The 25876-nt window shown below is 44.9% G+C and overlaps 1 long non-coding RNA gene across 2 annotated transcripts in view; it reads left to right on the top strand.

Annotated features, from left to right (window-relative positions):
• The window catches only part of LOC116626735, an 88855-nt gene that overhangs the window by 49588 nt on the left and 13391 nt on the right, over positions 1–25876 (top strand). Inside the window, exons 1-2 of one of the 2 annotated variants that reach the window (XR_004298316.1) lie at positions 5751–5816; positions 9230–9309. This is a non-coding gene — a long non-coding RNA (uncharacterized LOC116626735). Of the gene's footprint in view, positions 1–5750; positions 5817–9229; positions 9310–25876 lie in introns of those variants that run through there. The other variant, XR_004298317.1, reaches the window with a different exon arrangement.

The raw sequence follows: 25876 nt of genomic DNA, 5'->3' as shown, positions 1-25876 counted from the left end.
TGCAGATGAGTAGCAGGCATTGAGATCCCCTGAGCCTCAGTTGAGAAGTGAGATCTTTATTCGTTTTGCTTGTTTAGAAAGTAGTGGGATTAGTCACAACAACAGCTATCACCGAGTGTTATGTGCCAGGCTATGTGTTAAGTGCTTTCTATACATTTTTTTATTTAAAACTTATCACTACCTTATAAGCTAGGGTCTCCTGTCATCCACATTTTATGGACGGAGAAAGGAAAGCTCTGAAGAAGTGAAGTGATTTGCCCGGATGGCAAAGGATGGATCTGGCTGTAAATTTGGGGATGCTGGGCAGGAGTCAGGGGTTCTAGACAGGAGGATATGAGGAGTCTTTTCTGGTTCCCTTTGTCTTCAAGCTTGATGATGGAGTGCTGGTTAAAGGACATGGAGGCAAAGCAATATCTTCATGTATGAAATCTTTGTCACAAGTCTTCCTGTCTCTCCTAAAGGAGAGAAGGCACCAATAAAATCTCCTAAAATCTGCCTGTTGAGCAATCTCCATGTTCATGTAAGTTACCGGAGGACCCCAAGAGTTCACAACCCCCTAAGAGTAGTAGCAAGAGGTCCCAATAACCACACATACAATATCTAGGGAAGAAAGAGACTTTTAAGATAATATATAGATAATATGATTTTTTTTAAAGGGAGAAGAAGCAGCCATATGCACCAGTGGTTGGAACGATGTATATAACCATCTGAGTGGTAGAATTCTGGATGAATTTTCCCTTATTTTTGTTTTGTATAATGAACCTATTTTTAATTTAAAATAATCTCTGAATCAGTTATTTAAAAAACAACAACAACAACCATTAAAACTCTCTCCTAAAAACTCAGCTGGGGGGCGCCTGGGTGGCTCAGTCATTAAGCATCTGCCTTTGGCTCAGGTCATGATCCCAGGGTCCTGGGATCGAGCCCCACATCGGGCTCCTTGCTCGGCGGGAAACCTGCTTCTCCCTCTCCCACTCCCCCTGCTTGTGTTCCCTTTCTCGCTGTCTCTCTGTCAAAAAATAAATAAAATCTTAAAAAAAAAAACAAAACTCAGCTGTGGATATAAACCTTTTCAAAGAAAAGTAGAAATGAAATGTAACATCTTTGGTTTTATGGGATAAGCTAAAGCTGGATTCAGGAAAAATAATTGCCTTAAATGCTTTAGCCATTAAAGAAGTAAAATGAAAACAAATGAAATGAGTATTGACCTCAAGAATTAGGAAGAGAAGGTCAACAAAATAAACACAAGGAAATCAGGACAGAGCACTTAAAAAAAAAAAAAAAGAACAACCAAACTGAGCTAGAAAATCTAAGACCAATAAACATTGATAGCTAACTGGAAGACCTGGTTCTTTGAAACAGCCAGTAAAATAGAGAGACCTCTGGGAAATGTAAGAAAATAAGCAAAATTGAGAATGGAAAAGGAACCAGATGTATGGAATTAGAGGATCTTTTATAAGAATTATCAAAGGATATACAATACATTACAAATGAATTTAAAAATCTGGATGAAATAGCTTCTTTTCAAGGAAGATACAAGTGAATGAAATTGATTAAAGAAAGAAATGGAAAATGTAGATGGACCAGTAACCCTGAAAGAAATAGTAAAAGTTATAAACAAACAAACAAAACTCCACTTCTCTGAAAGTTTCCATGCTCAGATAATTTTATGGATGAATTATTTATTTATTTATTCACTTGAGAGAGAGCATGAGAGTGGGTGAGGGGAGGCAGAGAAAGGGAGAGAGAGAATCTCTCCACACTTAGCAGGTTCCACACCCAGCGCAGAGCCTGACTTGGGGCTTGATCTCACAACCCTGAAATCATGACGTGAGCTAAAATCAAGAGTCAGACGTTTAACCGACTGAGCCACCCAGGTACCCCTTTTTATTTATTTTTAAATTTTTATTTATTTTTTTGTTTAAGTAGGCTCCATGCCCAATATGGGGCTTGGATCAAGATCAAGAATTGCATGCTTTACTGACTAAGCCAGACAGGTGTCCCTATGAATGAGTTTTTTAAAGACATACAAAGAATAAGTCATTTTCAGACTACCTGAGTAGGTAGAACAAACAAAAAGAAGAAAAGTTCCTCAAATTGTTTCATGAAGCTAGCATAACTGATAGCAAAAATCTGATTATAAACATCACAAGAAAGGAATATTACCAACCAAACTTTCTTATGAATACTGATGTAAAAACCCTAAATAAAGCATCATCAAATCAATTTTAACCAAACTGGTTCTAGCACTAACAGTGCAATAAAGCATGATCCAATCAAGCTTAGTCTTGTAATGCAAGGATGGTTTAATATTAGGAAAGTTACCAACACATCTGATTATATTAGTAAGTACAGAGGGAAGCCAGATGATCAACTCTGTAGATTTTGTTTACACAATGGGTAGTCATTAATATGCATTTTTCTTAACAACTCTGGGTAAACTTGGAATAAAGGAGTAGTTCCTAAATATGGTGAAGAATTTCCATTTTAAAACAACTTCCACATTAACTTAAAAGCAAAATACTAGACATAATCTCATATGGTCAAGAGCAAAAAGAGATACCTATTATGATTCTCATAAGATCAGTATGTAATACTGCCAGTTTTAAGCAAAGATTTTCAAAGATAATATTATCTAGCCAGAGACAGTCTGAGATGTAGCCTCTTCTGGGCTTGCTACTATTTGGTGCCTCTTCAAATCTAATTTAAAAAATGGAACATTTGAATTACACAAGTTGTATGTGCTTGTTGACACAATTAAAACAACTGATGTAATTCAAGCATCTAAAGTAAAATTAATAATCTTTTCTTCCCCTCTACAGACTAATATCCCTAATAGACACTGTTAAAAGTGTTGTGTATTATCTTCCATATTTTCCTTTGCTTATATAAGGAGATGGAAACATATGAGTGCTTATGTAAGTTTTCTTTAAAAAGTGGGGAATATGGTGGCTCAGTTGATTAAACATCCAACTCTTGATTTCTGCTCAGGTCATTGGGGTTGTGAGATTGAGCCCTGCACATGGCTCTGTGCTCAGTGGGAAGTCTCCTGGAGATTCTCTCCACTCTCCCTCTGCCCCTCCCCCCACTTGCATGCACTCTCTCTTTCTCTCTCTCAAAAAAATAATAAATCAATTTTTTAAAAAGAAATTGTTCTTCGGCTTGCTTTTATCAGTTATCAGTTTACCATGGGTATCCTTCCAGTTAATACAAAATACTCTACATGATTAAAAGTGATGTCTATTAAACATTTGTTCAGTAGTTAAAAAGGAGAGTGTCTGAGGAAGACAATTTACAGCAGTTTTCAGCCTCTGTCTGTCCCCAGCAGTTTGGCTCTGGCCCTGAACTTGCACGCTCCAATATGCAAAATAATATCCCTATAGTTATTTGGACCCACCTTCCTTAGACAGCAGGTTAATGACCATCTTTACCCCTCCTGTACAAATGGCTCAGCATATTTCTTCCAGCCACATAAAAACCTCTCTTTGAGAGTTTTGGTAATGAAGATGGTCAGTACCATTTGAGGCTCCTGGCAGTGCTTTCACTGATGCCCCAGGTGAGTGTTTAGGTGTCTCGCCCCATAATCTGGTTCTGAATCTACTGTGGATGAGGGGGTGGCGAAATAAGCACTCACACACAGTATGTGAAAATGTGGTACAATATTTATGTGCGGTCACTTGTGCATCAAAATTGGCATACTCTTTGACCAGGTAATTTAACATAAAATGATATAATGTAAATAAATAGATTTATAATAAAATAATCACAGCTATGGGTAAGCTTTTCTGGACAATGTATTTACAGTATCAAAAAATTGGAAACAATCTTTATGCTCACCACCAGGAAATATAATTATGGTACATTCATGCAATGGAATTCTATTTGGTTTTTTTTTTTTAAGATTTTATTAATTTATTTGACAGAGAGAAAGAGAGCACAAGCAGGGGGAGTGGGAGAGGGAGAAGCAGGCTCCCTGCTGAGCAAGGAGTGCCAAAGGCAAACACTTAACTGACTGAGCCACCCACACCCCTCTATGTGGTTGTTAAAAGCAATGTTAAAGAGGGGTGCCTGGGTGGCTCAGTCGGTTAAGCATCTTCCCTTAGCCAGGACCTGCTGTCCCTTCCCTCCTCTTCCTGGGAGCCCCCAATCTTAAATCTTTTACCTAAACACTCATCTGAGGCATCAATGAAAGCATTGCTGGGTGGCTCAAATGTTGCTGTACATTGTACTTACTAAAATACCCCTCAAAGAGAGTTTTTAAAAAATTTTTTGTTTGTTGTTGTTGTCGTTGTTTGGGGGGGGAGGGGAGGGGCAGAGGGAGAGAGAGGGAGAGAATCTTAAGCAGGCTCCATGTCCAGTGCAGAGCCTGACATAGGGCTCAATCTTACAACCCTGAGATTATGACTTAAGCCAAAATCAAGAGTCAGACGCTTAACCAACTGAGCCACCCAGGTGGCCCTCAAAGAGAGGTTCTTCCGTGGTTGGAAGGAATATGCTGATGAGCCATTTGTAGAGGAGGGATGAAATGCCAAATCTGTCTCCTCTCATTGTCTTAGTGGCAGGGGATAAGTGGGGCCCTTGATGACTGCCTCCCCGCCCCTCCCCCCTAGAGGGGGGCCCAATTATAGAACAATTAGAGTGAGGCTCCCTGCCTAAGAATAGAGTTCTGGAGGCCACTCCATGGAGAAAGCAAGGATGGCAGGTGTAGGAGAAAGAAGGGAGAGGAGAAGCTTCATCAGATACCCCACAGTCTAGATTAGGCCTATTTGTTTTGTACAGTGGGTTTTTAAAATTGAATTAGTTGCCAGCATTTAAAAAATGGTAACGATATTTTAAAATCCAGATTTCTAGCCTCTTTTGAAAAGTCACATTGTTCTGGCACCACTGGTCCCACATCCCTACATTGTAATAATTCTCAGGAGCTGCTCTGGTCCTTTAGTTTACCTACAACTTGATTTGTGTTGTCTTCCCAGGCCCTGTAACATGACTGCCAAGTTGCATAGATTGTGCACTGCACAACTTCAGAGGGTGTCATTCCCATAGACCAATATGAAGAGTGCCCCCTGGAATTATGCAGTGTGGTGAAAACAGATGGTCCTATTTTATTTGCATTTTGGATCTCTAGATTAGGGATTTTTATATATAATGTGCAATTTTCACAAAAGCCATATTTAAGAAAGTCAAGGATCACTTACATCTCCATATAGTAGCAGTGCTTATTTCTGGCTGGTGGCATTATGGTTCGAGTTTTATTCTCTTTGTGATTTTCCGTGTTTTCACATTTTTCTGCAACAAACATGTATTCCTTCTATAATCAGAGAACAGGAGGGAAGCGACAATAAATGTTACATTAAGAAAAAAGTAAATGAGGTGCCTTGAGATTCTGGCAGGAAGGAGAGCGGAGGCCAGCATTTACTTGCAAGCGAGAGGCTGGAAGCAGGCAGCGAGAGGATTTCTAATGAGGCCAAGAGTCCAGGGAATGCGCCAGAAGGGGGCTGTGATTACCATCTGAATCTAACAGGCTTCTTTAGAAATTACTAAGTGCACAGTGTCCTGGGAACACAGGGAGACACAGAAACCGGCACAAGCAGGGTACATTGCCCTAGGAATGTGGACTGAGGTTTGCTTTCTTTTCTCTCTGTCCGCCAAAAGGAAGTGAACATAGGCTCCGAGCTTGGGAGAACTTGAATAATTGCCAAGCTGTGGCTGGTGAATAAAATTTCAGTTACAATTGTGCTTGTTAATGAAATCCAAGTGCTAGAGCAGGAGACCAGCAGAAGCAGCTCTCTTTTCTGAAAGCACAAACCGGGAAGCTGGTAAGGGTGGGGCTGGGGTGGGTTGCTGGGGAGCACAGTCAGGTGCTCCCCTGGGCTGGAAGTGCTGGGAGCAAGAGTGATTTCAGAAATAAACTGCGTTCAAGTGCGCAAGCTGTAAACCCTTTTGTACTTCAATGACCTCATCTGTAAAATGAGGATAATAATGCCTTCCTCACAGGATTATCGTTAAGAATGAAATGGTGTTACTAATACAAAGTTAGTTTCCCCCCCTCTTTTTTTCCCCTCAAGTTTATTCAATATGCCAAATACTGAGAACTTGCAGAAGGCAGACCACTGTGCTAGGTTCTGGGGGGAGGAGTAGACAGAGGGAGAAGATATAGCACTGTATTCTTTATGTATGTAATCTCTTTTGACATTACCATGATCCCATGAGATAAATATATATATATATTTTAAAGATGTATTTATTTATTTGAGGGGGGAGGGGCAGAGGGAGAGGGAGAGAGAGAGAACCTCAAGCAGACTACATGCTAAGCTGAGATCATGACCTGAGCTAAAATTGAGAGTCTGATGCTTAACTGTCTGAGCCACCCAGGCAGGCGCCCCAAGATAAATATTTTTGTAATAACTTCATTTTTAACTTTTCATTGGAAATAATTTTCAGACTCACAGAAAAGTTGAAAAATATGGTAGAGTTCCTATGTACCCTTCATCCAGCTTCCCCTAATATTAACGTTTTATGTAACCATAGTCTGGTTTTCAAAACCAAGAAATTAACACTGGTACGGTTCTGCTAAGTAAACTACAGACCTTACTCGAATTTCCCCAATATTCCCCCCCAGTGCCCTTTTTCTGGTCCAGGATCCCACGTTGCATTTAGTAGTTATGTTTCTTTAGTTTCTTGTCTTTCACAATCTTGACATTTTTGATGAACACTGGTCAGCTGTTTTGTAGGATGTCTCTCGATTTGATTTTGTCTGACGTTTTCTCATGATCAAATTGAGGTTATGCATTTTTAGTGAGAATACCACAGAAGTGATGTGTTCTTCTCAGTGCATCCAACCAGGGGGCTCATAATGTTACTATGTCTTAGAATAACTTTTTAAGAAAATAGGAGAGTTAACTTGCCTGATGTTCACAGTTTGGGACCAAGCAGAATCACTTACCACATAAAAATAGTCTTGGAAGCAGGAAAGATTTATAGATGTCAGAAGTGCAGGATTGATGGGGCGCCTGGGTGGCTCAGTTGGTTAAGCGACTGCCTTCGGCTCAGGTCATGATCCTGGAGTCCCAGGATCGAGTCCCACATCGGGCTCCCGGCTCAGCGGAGAGCCTGCTTCTCCCTCTGACCCTCCCCCCTCTCATGTGCTCTTTCTCTCTCAAATAAATAAAATCTTTTAAAAAAAAGAAGTGCAGGATTGAAATGTAGGTGAGAGATCATGACTGCTCCTGATTTAAGTTGTTCTTTGCATGTGGGTGTGAACTAAGCTAATAAGATCCTTCCGAGAGGAAACAGGGAGTTGTAGGGTCACAGATTCAGTAGCATCAGTCGGCATTAGGAGGTGGAGGGACACCGTGGGGCTGTTGCTTCATCTGCAGGGGCAGCTGTGCTCAGCTGAGCTGGCTGTGGCCATAAAGGAATGTGGGCCCGGTGTGGCCTGATCTTGCAAGTTTTTAAGAGCATCCACTAATCTGGATTCGTATGTGAAAAATGGACTATTATTTTTTAATTATTATTTCCCCCAGTTTTATTGAGATAGAATTCACATATGACACTGTATAAGTTTAAGGTATCAATGTGATGATTTCATAGACCTCTATATTGCAAAACAATTACCACAATAAGGTTAGTTAACATATCTATTATCTCACATAATTACAATTATGTATGTGCTGAGAACATTTAAGATCTACTCTCTCAGCAACTTTCAAGTATATAACACGCTATCGTTAACTATAGTCACACTGCTGAATATTAGCTCCCCAGAGCTTTTTCATCTAACTGGAAGTTTGTTCCTTTGACCAACATCTCCCCATTTCCTCCACCCCTAGCCCCTAGCAACCACCATTCTACTCTCTGTTTCTATGACTTTGGCTTTTGTTTTAGATTCTACATATACCTGAGATCATACTGTATTTGTTTTTCTCTGTCTGACTTATTTCACTTAACATAATGCCCTCGGGCCACATCCATGTTGTCACAAATGGCAGGATTTCCTTCTTTTTTATGGCTGAATAATATTCTGTTGTGTGTGTGTGAGAGAGAGAGAGAGAGAGAGAGAGAGAGAGAGATTCTTCTTCTGTTCATTTGTTGACACTTAAGTTGTTTCCATGTTTTGGCTATTGTAAATAATGCTGTAAGGAATGTGGGGATGCAGATACCTCTTCAAGATAGTGATTTCATTTCCTTCGGATGCATACCCAGAAATGGAGTTGCTGGATCATATGGTAGCTCTATTTTTAATTTTTTGAGGAACTTCCATTCTGTTTTCCACAGTGGCTTCATCAATTTACATTCCCACCAAAAACACTCTGGAGTTCCCTTTCTTCATATCCTTGCCAGCATTTATTATCTCTTGTCTTTTTTTTTTTAATTAATTTATTTAATCTCTACACCCAGCATGGGGCTTGAACTCACCGCCCTAAGATCAAGAGTGGCATGCTCCACCGACTGAGCCAGCTGGGCACCCCTCTTCTTGTCTTTTTGATCCCAGCCATCCTAGCAGATGTGAGGTGATATCTCACTATGGTTTTGACTTGCATTTCCCTGATGATCAATGATGTTGAGCACTTTTTTTCATGTACCTATTGGCCATTTGTGTGTCTTCTTTGGGAAAATGTCTATTCAGGTCCTCTGCCTTTTTCTTTCTTTCTTTCTTTCTTTTTTTGCTATTTACGTTGTATGAGTTCCTTACATATATTTTGTATATTAACCCCTTATCTGATATATGGTTTGCAAATATTTTTTCCATTGTGTAGTTTGCCTCTTTATTCTGTTGATTGTTTCTTTTGTTGTGTAGAAGCTTTTTAGTTTGATGTAAATGTTGCAAATGAATTAATTCAAAAACAGTGAGAGCAGCCCTTTATGGGCAAAGCCAAACATGTCTTTTGGCTGGGCATGGCTCACATACCATCTCTGGGCAAGAAGAGCAGAAAGCTGGAAATTATTATATTTGCGGTGGAGGAGGAGAGAGGCCAGCCCCCCAAAGTCAGAAGTCTTGGCCTGCTGGCTGATGTAGCAGATAAGGGCAGCACCCCAGAGGCTAATTGTGGGGGGGCGGTGAGGGGAGTAGTGTAAGGTAGGGATGTCAACACTGCTGAAAGCTGCAGAAAGGGAAACAGTGTGGCAGACTGCCAGAGGCCTATTCTTTCTCCTTAGTAACAAGATGCTTACATTTAGTAGAGCTCATTGCCACTTGGGATAAAAGACTGTTTTCCATTTTCTCTTGTAGATACGTATGGCCATGTGATTAACTGAGTGACTACTGAGATGCAAGAAGTGTGTAGGGTTTTGGGAAAGTCTCCTTAAAAGGTAAGGGACACATGCTTCTTTCCTCCTGTCCTTCCTCTGGCTGCCTGGAATATGGATGTAATGGCTAAGCACAAGCAGCCATCTTGGACCATGAGGTGACTAAAGATAATGGAACATCAGGAGGCTGGGTCCCTGATAACCAAGGAGTTACCAGAGCAATCCTGGACTCCTCCTCTCAAGGCTTCTTACTGTTGCAAGAGATAAATAAATCTCCGTGTTGCTCAAGTCACTAATATTTTGAGGGTATTTGGTTGCATGCATCTTGAGCAAGGAATGAGGAAAGGTCATTTGGAGAAGATAGCAGTTTCTATCTGAGATTAAATCAATGTTTCTCAAAATGGGTCATATTCCACCAGACATCAAGGTCACCTGGTGTGGCCATGTAGGTCCTAAGGGACCACCCAAGATCTCCTAAATCAGCCTCTCTGGAGGTGGATTCCAGAAACTGCATTGAAACTTGTTTCCTGGTGGTTTTTTACACGTTAGAATTTGTGACTTAGAAGAAGGTATGTTTTGGGGGAGGGGGGGGATGAAGGAAGTAGAGTATTAACCATTTGCCTAAATCCAATTTGCCTGAAGTGGAAGGTTATTATAAGCTGCCCTCCCTGTTGGAGAGTTACACATCCCTGCCCAGTTAAGCTCAAGCAAAACATTGAGATTTGCTTCGGTCAGTCACATGTGAGCAGAAGTGACATGTCTCACTTCTAAGCAGAACCTGTTCATGTTAGAACAATGTTTACCACATTTCGGTAATATTCCGGGTAGGGGCTGTACTATCAGCCTGGTTCCTGGGATGAAGATGACGTGGAGTGTAGCCTCACTCAACGTGTGCTGGAAATGGAGGGTGAGTGAGAAATAACCTTCTGTGTGTTAAGCCACTGTGATGGGTTGTTCCTGCAGCAGAACCTAATCCATTCTGACTGGTAGCAATTTATCTATAGACCATTCACCTAGTTGGCTATGCGTATCAGTCTAAGGCCATTTTCTTCCATTGGCCTAAGGAAATTTTTTACTTAATTTTTTATTTCTTTGAAACATTGTCTAAATTTGTACTGTTTCATTCTTTTGGATGTTTTTCCCTCTTCGGTCTGCTAAATAACCTTTCTTTAATGTGTGTTTCTCCCAATAAATATTTTCAGACCTGCTACATTTTGTATAGGATTTACCAAATTTATCCCTTTTGATTATTTTTGTCTCCTTCTTGAATTTTGTTTTGTTTTGTACCGTGCATGCCTGAGTGTATTTCACGAGCTAAAACCAAATTAATATGTAGCCGGCATTCTCTCCTGTTTAAGAAGGCATTGGCATTTTGACAGCAAGGATGAAGACATGAGATAGAATGGTTCAGAATTGTATTGCATTCCACTCTATTTTATTTTTCAAGATACTTAATTCATAAAGGAATTCTGGGATTATGAGACACAATGATACATGTAACATTGCTACCAAATGTATTTATTACTAAATTATAAAACTTTGCAGAAAAGGGCTCCAGACAAGCTAGCAGAAAGTCACTAACGTATTTGAACATTCATTCATTCAATAAATATTTATTGAGTGCCTCAAATCTACCAGGGCGACGGCAGGGATAAGATAGGTGTCTGCCTTCATGGAAGGCAAAGCAGGGTTTAGGGCCAGTAGTACGACTCAGCAATTTACTTCATCCTCCCTCGTGGAGCCTCAGTTTCCCTGTCTGTAAAATGAGGACGATCATAATTCACACGGTCATATGAGAAATGGATGAGCTCATGACACAGAGCTGGCAGAAGGCAAATGCTTAAGGATTGGTAGCCTTGTTGGCATTAGGCAGATGTCTTAGAGGAAGCGGGGACCATGAACAGAGGTTGCTTTTCTAGAGAAAAGTGTAATGGTGGAGGAAAAAAGATGGTGGGGGCCTGAGGGAAAGGGTCATTTGTTTAGCTCAGGACACTCAAGGATGCTTCCCAGCAGAGGGAGAATGGAAAAATATTGAAGACTCAAGAAAAGTGAGACAATAGGTAGGATCAAGCCTGGGAAAACCCAGGCTGGTGTGGAATCCAGGGCTTGGGGACAAAAGTTAGATTCAACCCATGAGGTGGGATGATCTGCAGTGAGCCCCAGGACTAGAGTGCAAAGGTGCCCAGGGATCCTGAGGCAGAGAGGCAGAAGCTGAAGGGCCCCTTGGTCTCTGTAAGGGAGAAGACACTGATGTGGGGTCCCCCACTCCCTGTGGAGTCAACAGGGGCCGAGAGACCTATGGGATGACACTGGCCAGAAATGCTCTCTCCTTCCTTGGCTTTTTAAGAGACTGCCTTCCTCCCCAGTCCCCTAAAATTTCATTTTTAAAGAACTCACATGTTTTCTAACCTGAGAAGCATGACTTTTTTTTTTTTTTTTTTTTGCCCCAGGCTTCCTAGGAACCTTTTAAAAGCAGGCAGGCTGTCACTCTGTCCCCAGAGTGACTGTGTGGGAGGAGAATCTGGTCAGCTCCCCAGCACTCAGCCCTTTGATGACTTGCCATTTGCCCTCTGTTTGAGAAAGGCCAAATGAGTTAACCTGGCTTACAAGGCCCATGGTGACCTGGCCCCCCTTCCTCACCTGCCACACCCCACCTCCCTTTCTCCCCAGAGGTGCCTCAGATTTTCCTATGTAGAAGGTGGGGCACCTGTCCCCAAGCCATACAAGTTTTACAGTGGCATAAAAACTTAAAACACTTTGGGACGCCTGGGTGGCTCAGTCGTTAAGCGTCTGCCTTCGGCTCAGGTCATGATCCCAGGGTCCTGGGATCGAGTCCCACATCGGGCTCCCTGCTCAGTGGGGAGCCTGCTTCTCCCTCTCCCTCTGCTGCTCCCCCCACTTGTGCTCTCTCTCTCTCTGACAAATAAATAAATAAAAATCTTTAAAAAAAAAAAAAAAAAAAAAAAAACTTAAAACACTTTGCCTAAGACTGAGACCACCTCAGTTGTCCATCTCCAAGAATGGAGGTGGTGGGACCAAAATTAGAAGGCACCCATTGGCTTCTGTCACTTTATGCTCCAGCCATACATGAAACTTGGCTGGGTTGCTCCAGTAACTAAACGATGAGGGAGATTTTGTGCTGTGCTGGTGCTCAGCCCTGGGTCTTTGTCCATGCTGTTCCCTCTGCCTGGAACATATTTCTCCACCCTTCTTAGCCTGGGTAATTTCTGCTCATCCTTCCGACTGTAACTTGAATGGCCCCTGCTCCGGCAGCCTTCCTGGCTTCCCTCCCCTTTCAGCTCTGCGTCTGTCCTCATTACAATTGCCTGCTTACACATCTGTCTCCTCTACTAGACTGTAGGAATGTTGTGTCCCTGGGCCTGCAGCCCAATTCCGTGCTCCTGGCACAGAGCAGAAATCAATACGTGTCTGTGGAATGACTCACCGAATGAAGGAATAAATGAATGAATTCAGCAGTGGCCCAAAAGAAACAGTGACCAACTCTACCTGCAGGTGGAGGTAGCTGAACAGGCAGACGGGAGTGGGAAGGGCATTTAGGAGCCCCCAGCGGGGAGAAGGAAACAGCTGGGATGCTGGTATGGTTCCTTACCGCCTGAAGGTTTTCACCTTTGTGGCTGGTGAGCCAGCGGTCTTTGAGGCTGAAGTTGATGTAGTTTTGGAATGTATGTGAGGTCCCGAGTCGATGGCCAAGAATTCTTAAGACGTCTTTGGTGCAAAAAGGTGATTTTATTAAAGCACGGGGACAGGACCCGTGGGCAGAAAGAGCTGCTGCACCAAGGTTGTGAGAGGTGACTGATCAAATACTCAGGAGTTGGGGGACGCAACGAGAAGGGAGGTTTTCAAAAGAACTTTCCTATGCTAAAGAGGACCTACAAGACACTGGAGGCCTTGCCATTGTCAAGTTAAGGTGGGTTTTCCTTCTAGTAAAGCATTAACATGAAGACAGTTGGGAGTTTCCTTCTGGAAGTGAGGTTATTGATAAGAATGCTTTTTTTCTTGTAAATCACTAAGACATTTTATAAACCGAGGGAGCCTCATGTCTTGCAGGACTGTGATCTCTATTAGTTGACCATTTGTTTTTCCTTCCCTTAGCTTTAGGGCAGCCAGGAGTGCCTGAGGCATGTCACACATAGCCCACTTGGGAGTGGGGGGGATTGTGGGATGTCAGCTTGGGCTTTGCCCTCAGCTTGCCTCTGCTCCCTCATCAAAGTGATGGCCTTTATCAAAATATGGGTGCTGAGCGGTCACCCCATGATTAAATCAAGACCATCAGCTTTGGAGTCAGACTTCTGGAGTTTAAACCCAGGCTTTGCTACTTGTTGGCTGTGAGATCTGGAGCAAGTCACTTAGGGTCCCCTGAGCCTCGGGTTTTTCCTCTGACAAATGGGCATTATGATAATAGCACCCACGCCCTCGCCCTCGAGATGCTAAAAGTGGCAGAAGCGAAGCATTCAAGGGTGCCAGGCACGGAGCAGGGCGCAGGCACTTAGGGATGAACAGGCTGAGAGGCGGGGGTTAGTCGGGTTTGGGGGCATCGGGCTCCCCTCCAGCTCATGCAGCCGGCATGCGGGCGGCCCTCCAGGCCTGGCGATCGGGCTCTGAACTCCTGCAGCAGAGGTTCTGGGGGATCCAGTCCAACTGGGGGCTGGAAAGGAGGCTTGCGGGCGCGTGGCTTCCGCTGCTTCCCTCCTCCTCTGGTGAAAGCAGCGCTGCCGGCTTACAAAGTGGCCCTTTAAATGGTTTTTATAGCGGCGTAAAAGCACCGGCAGTGCAGGCGGCCAGCCCCTCCCGTGACCTCGGAGCTGGTGGTAAATTGCCTCTCTTGGCAGAGGCGGCTCCGGGGGGAGCGTCGGGATCGATAGCCGAGCCTGGCCTGCGGAGGGGCGCGCTGGGCGGGGCAGCTCGCGCCCGATTGCCGGCCCTGCGGTGGGGTGTGTGTGTGGGGGATCGGGGTGGACTGGACAGGCAGGGCTGAAGCCAGGCCACCGAGGCCCCATCCTGCCTGGGAGGCTGGGGTCTCTGGGTACTAGGAATCCTGGGGATCAGAGGGAGTGTGTTGGGGGGTGAGGCAGGCAGAGATGGCACTGGATCCTGGGCGTGAAGGGAGGCTCTAGCCCGAGCCCGAAGCAGCCCCCACTGTCCCCTTCCTGCCCAAGGGCCATGGAGGGGCTGGTGTCAAATTAGGAGGCTGTCCTAATAAGATGGTGATTGCAAGCGTCAGCCCTGGCAACAAGTCTAGGTGTGTGATTCCACCTTTGCCTCTGTGACTTGGAGGAAATGACTTCACTTCCAACCTCCCTCCCTTATCTGCAAAGTGGAATGATAAGGTAACCCCACAAGTTGATGTGTTCTCACAGGTGTGGCTGGTACAGTTCCTGTGCAGTCTGCTGGGGTCTGAATGCTTGTGCCCCTACCCCACTCATATGTTCAAGTCCGTAGTGGAGGTATTAGGAGGTGGGGCCTTTGGGAGGGGATTGGGTCACGAGGGAAGAGCCCTCTGGGATGCGATTAGTGCCCTCGTGAAAGGCCCTAGAGCGTTCCCTCTTTCCTTCCAGCCTGTGAGGACACAGCAAGAAGTGGGTTGTCTGAACCAGGAAGAGGGCTCTCACCAGACACCAGCTCTGCCGGTGCCTTGATCTTAAACTTTACAGCCTTCAGAGAAAAATAAATTTCTGTTGTTTATAAGCTCCCCCAGTTTATGGTATTTTTGTTACTGCAGCTGAAGGGATGAAGACACAGTCTTATGGCCATGGAGACATGACTAGTTGATGGCTGCAGCCTCCACCTAAGCGTGGATAGCCTCAGCCTTTGCTCTAAAGAGCTACCTAATCAGATTGGGCTCAGGATGAAACCTAGGGTCCATCACTGACCTTGGACCTTGGTAGACCAAGGGCTTCAAGCTACATCACAGTTACACCCTCTTAGCCTCACCTAAGAATGAATAACCCTGCACTTATTACCCATAAGCGTGTTCCAGCTTTCGCTGCACTAGGGAAGTTTATGTCAGCCAGTAGGTTTACGCGTATATGTGCATATCTTCTCAGACGTTATTTAGAGGAGGATGATGTACATGAGGACACTTCATCTGCAGAATCTAATGAACATCATCAGATACTTACTTAAATGGAAACTTTGGTGTATTGTTTGCCTGTTAGGACCTATCATGAGGATGTAATAGCTCATCAGGTTTTGAAAATTAGATGAGAAAATATATGTAAAGTACTTGGCACAGTACCTAGAACGTGGCATTTGCTCAGTAAAAGTTAGCTAGCACTAATATTAAGATACAGAGACTGCAGCCCATAGGGTGTGAGCATGCATCAGTGTTTAGTTAGGATTAGTTTCTGCTGCATAAGTAGAAACTACTCTGCTTGATGAGGCCATGGCCATGCCTGACCCACTTCCCTTCCAGTCCCACTCTCCCACCCCCCACCCCCACCCATGCAGGCTTTTCTTGGGAGCACAGCTAGTAAATGACCGTCACGTAAATCCTTGTTTTGAGGCCGGCTTGTGGGGAACCCCTTCTAGGACAACCAGCCCCCCTACTCACTGTTATTGGGACCAGTCAGATTCTAACCCAGTTCAACCGATCAGAATTCAGTCGCAATCTTATCCTTGCTGGTCATGCTCACATCAATAGCAGCTAACATTTGTACCAGTCACTACAACAATTGCTTGACATATATGAACTGATTCCATCTTCCCAGTAACTCTATGAAGTGGATACTCTTGTTATTCACATTTGCAGGTGAAGAATCTGAGAACCAGAGAGGTCGAGTGACTTGCCCAAGTTACTTACAGCTAGTAAGTCATAGAGCCTGAATTTAGACCTAGGCAATTTGGCTCTTAGAGTTTGGGTCTTAACGGTACACTCTGTAGCCAATCACTAAAGGCACCCAGGAGAGTCAGGCAGGGTATGTAAGGTAGGGGACTGGAATATTCAGGATGGCTTCTTCATTCACACGTAGGTACCTGGGCTGGGATGGCTGAAAAAGCTAGATGCTGGCTGGCACCCCTGTCTCTCTGTCTCTCTGTCCGTCTCTCTCTTTTCATGTGACCTCTCCTTCTGGCTAGCTTGGGTTTCCTCACAGCATGGAAGTTTCAAGGTAATCTGACTTCTTACATGGAGGTTGGCTTCCACCCAAGTGTGCAGTCAGAGGCTATTCTCCCTCTTAAAGGCTAGACCTAGACTGGCACAGCATCACTTCTGCCAAAGTCCATTGATCAAATCAGTGATGGGTCAACCCAGCTTGAAGGAGAAGGGGAAAAGACCCCATCTTTCTGCTGGAGGAGTGGCCAAGAATTTACTTTGCCACAGACTATGATGTAAGAAAGATATAAAGGTTTATTGTTAAACTACTAGGCTGTTGGGACTGTTTGTTACAGTAGCTGGCCTATACCAACAGATATACCCTCTCATAACTCAAGTGTAGGGGCTCATTTACATCTTCCCTCCTGTAGAAAGGAGTCCCTTCTACAAGGAGCATCTAGTAAATGAAGCAAAATTGAGAGAGAATTGAAGACACTGTACAAGGAATAAGCTCTGGTTCTTATGAAGACCTCCTTTTTCTGATCTTCCAACTCCTTTTTACATGAAAGGAAAATAAGTTCAAGCAAGAGATATAGGGACTCAGATTTAGTTCAAAGGAAGATTTTATTAAGGAAATCAAGCTGGTAGTCAAAATGATCTACAGCCAGACTGGACTGTCTTGGAAGTAATGAGCTTCCCATCACTGAGAGGTGTTTGAGCCAAGGCTGGTGTCACTGAGATGTTGGAGGAAGAATCCAGTCATCATTGCTTCCATCCCCCAGACGAGTTTATACCCAAACCCTGTGAGATCCCAGTTTGGTGGGAAACTTTCCCATCCCAGAAGACCACCTGGTTAGGAATCTAAGCTCTACAGCATATTGAGCAGGCAGCTAAGGAGCATGAACATTCATCTTTCTAGAAAGTTCCAAGGCCAGGTAATAAGAAATTGGTCCTTGGCATTTGATAGGAATAATGTATTTTATGAAAGTCTTTTATGGTCTACTGTGAATTTCTCTAGAATAGGAACAGTGCCTGAAACATGCTTTGTTCCTTCCTCTCTGCCCCTTATCCCCAACATCGAGTGCTTCAGCATGACCTGCCATCCCTATCTCCAAAATATACCCGGCATGTGTCCACTTCTTGCCATCTTCCCTGCCTCCACCCTGGTGTAGCCCGCCATCATTTCCTACCTGTAGTACTGTACCAGTCACCAAACTGACTTGACCATGTGTTCATCTCTCCTCCCACAATCCATTCTGTACACTTGAGGCTGAGAGATCATTTCGACATGAACCATGTACTCTCCTGACTAAAACTCTCCAGTGGTTTCCCATGGTGCTTAGAATAGAGTCAGAATTCCTGCTATGACTAGAGGCTTTACAGGTTGGGACTTTTCATGTCTCATTGACTTCATCTCCTACCCTGTTGTTTTCACAACTTAGGCTCGGCCACACTGGCTTTCTTCCAGTTATTCACACACACCCAGCACAATCCCTCTTGCTTCTCCCTCTGCATGGAATACTATTCTCCCCCGTCATCTTGTTGTCATCCTTACCCTGCTCAAGGTCACCTCATCAGGGGACCTTTTCTGATCAGCCTGTGTAAGATGGAGACCCCTGGGGTTCCTGGGTGGCTCAGTCAGTTGGGCATCCAAATCTTGATTTCAGCTCAGGTCATGATCTCAGTGTTGTGGGATCAAGCCCCATCAGGCTCTGTACTCAGCACGGAGTCTGCTTGAGATTCTCTCTCTCTCTGTCTCTCTCCCTCTCTCCCTCCCCCTACTTGTGCTCTCTCTCTCTAAAATAAATAAATAAAATCTTTAAAAAAAGAGACCCCTCATCATTCTCCAGCTCCCTACACTGCCTTAATTTCCTTTCTATCACCAATTTATTTGCTTAGTTATTTGTTTATCTTACGTCTTCTCCCATAAAATGTTATTTCCACAAGATGCCTGGGTTATCTTGCCTTCACATTGTATCCCTAGAGCCCAGAACAATGGCTGGCACAGAGTGAGCACTCAAGAAGTATCAGTGAAATGCATGAGAAAACGAGCAAATATTTGGAGCTCCCTCAGCCTGTAGTGCAGAGCAGGCAACCACTGACTTTGTCGAGGGACTGAACGGACTCTGAACTGGCGGTGGCTTCGAGTTGTTGCCTGTGTTATGGGTCTGTGTTTCAGTACCTGCAGCATGATGATTTCATTCTTCAGAGGGGTCTTCGAAATCCAAGAGAGAATGATGTGGGAAACTGCAGGTTGGGGTCAGGCCACGAGGGATACTGCCCGGCTCTGTCCTGAGCTTCCAAAGATTCTTCCACCTTCCTCCTCTCTGGAGCACCTCACTCCCACATGAACGTCTGATCCAGCAAGGAGCCGGTGGGCAAGTCAGTATCTTCAAGGCTTGGTTAAAACACCATCCACACTCTGAGTGTATTGGCATGCTCCCGAAAGGACAGACTCTCTGGGTGGATATAACACGTAGTCAAGGATGTCTTAAGTGCTGGTGTTTGGATAATATTGCGAGACATGAATTTGTATTTTCTCCTTTTTCCTTTCTCCCATGCAGGCAGGTGGCAGGCTTGGTGTTTGATTGTTTCGGGGGAGGAATGTGTCAGGGCTGGAGGCAGAAGTATCCCCCGAGATTTCTGTTGTTGTTGCTGAAAGCCTAAACATGTTGAGGATAGGTTTGTGGGAGGAGGCACACTGGCTTGGAAGACTCAGGAAGGAGAGAGACTAAAAAAAAAGAGAGATCCCCTGGGCTGGGGTAGGTGAGAAAGGCCAGTGGGGCCCCAGAGCAGTGGGAAGGCAGAGCAAGCCCAGGGAGAAATGGGTACATGATGTGTCCGTGGACACAGAGTGTAAGGACCTGCCACGTACCCCATGTCCCACCCCTGGGGTGGAAACAGCGCAAGCAGACCTGAAAGCACCACACAGACGGAACGATGGAACTCTCGGGGGGTAACTGATGGCTGAAGATCCCGGGCCCCACGCCTTGGCACTGCACAAAGCCCCAGATCCTTGACAGCATGGTCTGGGCTGAGCCCGGGGGCCCTGAGAAATTGAGGCGGAGGTTCCCGCCAGCACTGCGAGACCCGGAATGGGGAAATAGGCTGGTTATTGAAAAGAGAGAGATGTGACCATTCGCGCATCCCTGACTTCTGAGACAGGGATTCATATCCACCCTATATTTATTACCGATGGGCTGAGAGAGCAGCGTGAGAGAGGAAATGATCGACGAGCGCGATGACCGCCTTTCTGGATGATAGAGGGGGTGGCTGAGTCTGTACTTGGTTTCCAGCTTGTCCTTGAGGAGTTCCAGAGCGGCTGCTTCCCCCGGGCTTCTGTATTCACAGTTACGGAAGCAATCCGTGCCTAATGATGCCATACGCACCATCACACCTTCTTTGTGTAAATAATGTCTGATAAAATGAGGTGTGAGCCTGCTGCTGCAAAGAACACTTAGCTGTTAAATGCTTTCCTTTCCACTCCATTGGCTTCCCCTCTTTATAGTGATTCCAGCAGAGCGTTTGTGTCGTATCTGTTTCCTGCCAGCTGGTGGTTTCCTCATCTTTGCTCTGAAGGGAGACCCACAGGGACCTCCCCAGGCCCACCCAGTCCCCGAGGCCCCGGCCTCTGCTTGGCTCAGGTGTCACCACAGAAAATGCAGGGTGAGGCCTCTTGTCTCTTTCCCTCTGTTCTTGGCTCAGAAGCTTCTTTTCCAGCTGAGGCAGTAACAGTTCCTCGACCTGGGTGTAGCTGCTGGTGTAGACCCCTGAAGAGTCGAGGGGCATAGCCTGGGGGGAGAAGCTTTCCTGTCTTGCAAAGAGGGTGTAGGATGGCGAGGTACAGCTAACCTAAGGACTTCCGGTGACTTCTAAGGAGGATGGTGAAAGACGAATACTGAAAGTAACGTTAATACTAATAGTAATACTGGTCGTTAATCTTTACTGAGCTGTTTGCTATGTACTGAGCACTGTACTAAGAACTTAAATACATTCCCATTTAGCCTCATCCCGGCCCCATGAGGTAGGTCTTGAGTAGGCAGTATTGATCAGAGGGGAATCCGCTTACAGGAGGAGATAAGATATTGTGGCTGGTGAGCAGAAGTAAAATGAATTATGTGGTACATTTGGGAGAAACCATAGAGGTCAACTCTGTGTTGTTTGGAGAAAGACAAAGTAAGGAACTAAGGCATGAGGAACAGTGGAATGTTTTTTCGTTCTCTGGCCCCACAAGTGGATTTTAACCAAGTAGAATTTAGGTCCGTGAAGACTGAATCCACAAGGCACCACTTCCGGTTGCCCCGGTAAGAGGACTCTCGCTTTAGGATAATAACATTATAATGAGAAAATGCAAATGAAATAATTAATTAGAGAAAGAGCTGTGTGTGGCCCAGTGAGTGCCACCTTGGGGACGACAGATCATCGATGAAGGCAGGAGGGAGAACATTTGTGCTAGATACAAAAGCTACCTGGAGAAAACGGGTCATGGCATGTATCTGGTTTCTCCCATGGACTTTGGTGAAAAATGGAACGGATAGTAAGTCATGCAGCTGCTTATCCACATTGGCTTCCTTTTCTGCCATTGGCTTTTCCTATTTATAGCTGCCTAGAGAAGTGTTTTCCTGGGACATGGTGAAAGATCATCTTCATGGTGACCCATGCATGGCTCTGTACTTGGCTTTGGACCCTGGGGTCATGGCTGACCTGGGATCTGAATGGGCAGCACAGAGTCAGCCTTTGCCTCTGCAGGCAGGTAGGCTCAGGGCCACCACCAGATAGTGATTTTAACAAACTGCTGTTTCGATTTTTCTTCCTGTCCTTACTACCAGAGGGTTGGGCATGCCCCAATGGAGTAATGGGAATTCACCAAGGGGTCAGAAGTTCTGGCTACTGATGTTACTGTATAGATGAGGAAATTGAGGCTCGGAAAGCCTAAGTAATATGTGCGCCAGAGCTGGTTAGAACCCAAATGTTTCTGACTCTAGTCCAAGCACATCATTCCCTTCAGCCTCTTATGCCCCTTCTTAAACTTCAAGAGACCCAGTGGGGCAAAGAGGATATAACGGATTGATTATTTTTTAAAAAAATGGTCACAGTCCTTCCCTTCTCTGAATCCTTTTGCCCTGCAAGGTGACCCTGAAGTTCTTTCTTTTTTTTTTAATTTTTTATTGTTATGTTAATTACCATACATTACATCATTAATTTTTGATGTAGTGTTCCATGATTCATTGTTTGTGCATAACACCCAGTGCTCCATGCAGAACGTGCCCTCTTTAATACCTATCACCCGGCTAACCCATCCTCCCACCCCCTCCCCTCTAGAACCCTCAGTTTGTTCTTCAGAGTCCATCGTCTCTCATGGTTCGTCTCCCCCTCCGATTTCCCCCCCTTCATTCCCTGAAGTTCTTTCTATCAAGAGGCACTTAACGCTGGAGACTGGGCTGGCCTGGTTACTAAGGATGGAAGTGATGGTGTGTCAGCTGTGAGCCCAGGCCTCAGGGGGCTCTCGTAGGCTTGCATTCATCTCTTGGAACCCTGTCATTGCCATGTGAAGTAGGACAGGCTGGTGTGCTGGAGGACGGGGAAACCCCAGAGCAAGGCTAAGCACCCCAGCTGATGGCACATGCAGAAGATCAGCCAGTGACGGCCCCAAGCAACAGAACAGCTCAGCCAGCCCAGGGGCTCGGGAGCAACCTAAATGTTTACTGTTTGATACCCCTTAAGTTCTGTGATTATTTGTTACACAGCCCTACTGTGGCGATAAATAACGAACACAGAAAGCTGTGGAGACTCCATCCTGGAAAGATGCCCAATAGAATATTGGACAGCAGGATGGCCAAGTAGGTTTGGCAGGTCACAAGGGCTCTAGGAATCTGAAACCCTGTGAGGATTCTGCACTCAGAGATGGATAGAAAAAAATAGATATTATGCAGTACCATCCTCAGGGACACTGCCCTTGGAGAAAGAAAAAGGAAACCAACATTCTGCACCAAGTAGTCTGTGTTCACTGTTCCATTTTGTCCTCACCGCTACTCCCAAGGACACCATTTCACAGCCGAGGGAGGGGAGGGGGCGTGCTCAAGGTCACACGGCTAGGAAGTGACAGAGTGGGGATTCTCAAGCAAGCCCGATGGACCCCAAAGACTGTCTTCTTCTCCATCAATTCTGTCTTTGCCACTGAGTCACGGAGCATTATTTATTTATTATGCTGGGCCCTGCGCTCGGCCTGGGATTTTCTGGTTGAAGGGAAGATAGTCTCTGTCCTCAGAGAACTGGAAGTCCATGGGAAATAAGGTATTTTGGGTGCCATGAGTCAAGTCTATTCAGAGTGTGGTTCCTTCCCAATAGAGAAATGCTGGGTCAGAGGGTTGTGGATTTAGGTAATGACTAATGCATGATGGTTTCTAATAACTCAATGCCTTTGCCTCCACACCTTATTCCTCATCCTGACATGGGCTTGGGATTTGGACCCTGGTTATGGATTTAAGGCAAGACTGAATGCAGGGCTACTATTTTACTCGGTTCTGGATTTGGCAGGGTTCCAGAATGGGTTATGGAGAAGGATCTAAATTTAAACTTAGATTAGACTTTGGCTTGTGTCCGAACTGCCCTGGGAATTGTTGGGTCCTTGTTGGCCTTTGAACTGTTTTGTGTTCCTTTAAATTCTGTACTTGGCTTTGGACACTGAGGTCTTGGTTAAGCTGGGATCTTAAATGAATAAGGCAGCTGGGCCCAGGGCTGCCACTGGATAGTTCTTTCCTTCTCTTGCTCAAACAGCCCCTAGCATCTCATCTCCTGGGAGGTCTTCCTCATCCTCATTAGAAGAAGGCCATACTTTCTCCCTCACCCAGGAGTGGACATGTCAAAGCATGGTTTGCATGATTCCTCAACCTATTTGCTACTTCCTCAAACAACTATACCACTTCCCTGACACTGGTTATCGGTGAGTCCTGTGTTAATCTATGTCCCAGAATCCAGAGCAGGAGAACTCTAAGGACACATTCTGCCTATAAAATGCCAAGGTCCTTTCCAAGAGCCTGTGACCACTGGGTTGAAGGAGCCAGGTACTCCCTGTGGTCACCTTCTGAATGGGCTGGGGCTGCCAAGCTGAGAGCTGAGCAAACCTGGAGACCTGGGATACTTTCTGGGCTGGGTTTTTGTTTTGTTTTGTTTTGTTTTTAGCGGGGACGGGGTTCCTAACAGAAAAGTTGGTAGGTGCTCTGTTTCTGCAGGGTCCAGGCCAGTGGGTGGCTGTCTACCTCTGCTCAGTAAAAAGCCATAGGACTAAAACAGGTTTACAGAAGTAAAATTCAAGATTCTGGGCAGGAGAAGACAGCATGGACAAAGATGGGGCCACAGCTGGAAGCCACATTGAGAGAAGATAGAGGAGCAAGGAGATGGGAAATTTAATAATCACATTAAAAAATTAAACATCAGGCCCCAGTAGTTGTCGCTTCCCATTCGCTGAGATTCACAACACTTGACATCCAATTATAATTGTGGGTTCCTATAAAACAGCCCATTAACTGCAACTATAAATTATTATTGCTTATGTGGAGTAGGCTGCTGGCTTAGTAGCTGATACTGAAGATTATGGAAATTATTAACAAGCAACAATGTCTCTTTGAGTCCTCGTGCTCTGCGCAAGATGTATGGACCAGGAGAACGAAGACAGCTGCCTGGGAGTTTGGAACTGCGTGTTCCGCCACAGCATACAGCTGCCTTTGTATCTGACGGAGGGAGGGCTTCTTTCTCTGTGCTCCTCCAATTTCCATCTGGTCACCTTCCACAGCAAGGAGCCTATGTGGCTGTGCCTGAGGATCTGGAATACAAATAGGTACATGCATGTACCCCCCCCCCCCACGCCCCCCCTCACATGCGCACACTCACACACATTGTGTCACTCCTGCCAGCAACCACTGCATCTCTGAAGGAAGAATCAAGGAAACACTTGCAAAAATTCTTTAACGGTGTATTCCATTCTTTTCTCAAGCCCTGAGTGAGCAACTCTGCTTTCTTCATTTCTCCCCTCTGGGCAGCACTCCTTCCCTGGAGGAATGTGCCGGAGAGCCAGGGGGCAAGGATTCTGCTCACCCCCAGCAGAGCTGGAGTGAGCAGCCCAGTGGGGAGTTTTCCGTCAGTCTGTCTGTGTCCTTTTACATCTTCCAGGAAGTCTCCAGAGTTTCTGAGTATTGGTAGTAGCTTTCTCTCTTTCTCAGGGCTACTCAGATTTTTGCTTTGTATTATTTCATTGGTATTTGGGGAGAGAATAGAGGTGAACATGTAGGCTAAATTCACTCTCTAGAAACCAGAAGCTGTCCATTGGATTTTAAAATAGGCTAAGTTTTTTTTTTTTTTTTTTAACAGCAAGAAGAATATGTAATATTAGTGACTGCTTTTTGCCAAACAATGGATGTTTCATCACATTAATCTTGAGAATTCTATGAGATAGGGACTATCATTACCAGCCCTTTTTACAGATGAAGAAACCAAGACACAGAGAGGTCAAGCTCACAGCTGATAAATGGCAGAGCCAAAATTCCAACCTGGGTTGTCTAAATCCAAAGCCTTTCCTTTGAACCTAACCATGCTGTCTTTGGGCTAAAAACAGTATTTCTTAATTACTGTCTTTTTATAAAATGTAGTGTCTTGTTAAATCTCAAGAAAAGATGAAGTAGGAATCAGAATAAAGAGCTTTCTCATTTTTCCTGGCTTAGGTCTAACACAATCTCTATTTAAATTCCCAAATCTTCTCTTGGTGGCACACTGCCCCCCCATCATCACGGCCCCCCGCCCCTGTCATTTTTCTCTCCTTGGGCATCTGTACAGAGGGAGAGCTTCCTGTCCAATCCTGGGTTTTAAAAAATAGGTCTGTCAGAGAGCCTGTGGGTCCTTGTTCAATCTTTTTGTCTCTGACAAGAGGGAGATGGGGAAGCTTGTATTTTTGTAGTTATCTTTTGCTGGACTGGGGTTTTAGTTGCCTGCAATGAGTAGGAAGTGAGTTTCCGGGGGAGTCAGCATTGCAGGAGAGAAGTTTCCTGCCGGGCAAAGCAGTTTCCTTTCTGAGTTTATTTTGGCAGCAGAAGTTAGTAGGGCACTGCGCTCCCCTCTAAGTGCCGTCATAAGGAGCTCGTTGCAGAAATGCCTCCACGTGGCTTGGCCTGCAGTCTGGGGGACCCGCCGGGGCCAGCAGCTCCGTGGGCCCATGGCCCACAGCCCACTGCCCGTGTCTCTCCACGCTGGGGATTCGGCTCACTGCCTGGCAAGCTTCCCTGTTTGTCAGTGCTGATGAAAGTCTCCCTACCCCACACCACCTGCCCTCTTTATTTACTTTTCTGTGACTATTTCAACTGGGATTTATGAAGGAAAGGAATTATAAGCACGTGTTTACATAATTATGATAAAAATGCAAATTTAAAATTTCCTTTTTAACAAGAAAAGGGACTGAGTGGATAAATACCCAAAGGTATATCTGGCTAGTGGAATTATGGGTGATTTTTATCCTTTTCTTTGCAGTTCTTCTTATCTCAGTTGGGTATCTATTGGTTTTACTTAATACTGTTTTTGTCTTTTAATTTC

The sequence above is a fragment of the Phoca vitulina genome, unplaced genomic scaffold, assembly GCF_004348235.1.
Source record: "Phoca vitulina isolate PV1807 unplaced genomic scaffold, GSC_HSeal_1.0 scaffold90, whole genome shotgun sequence".
Lineage (NCBI taxonomy): Eukaryota > Metazoa > Chordata > Mammalia > Carnivora > Phocidae > Phoca > Phoca vitulina.
Note: the sequence above shows the minus strand (reverse complement) of the source record. Positions and strands in the feature narration are given on the sequence as shown.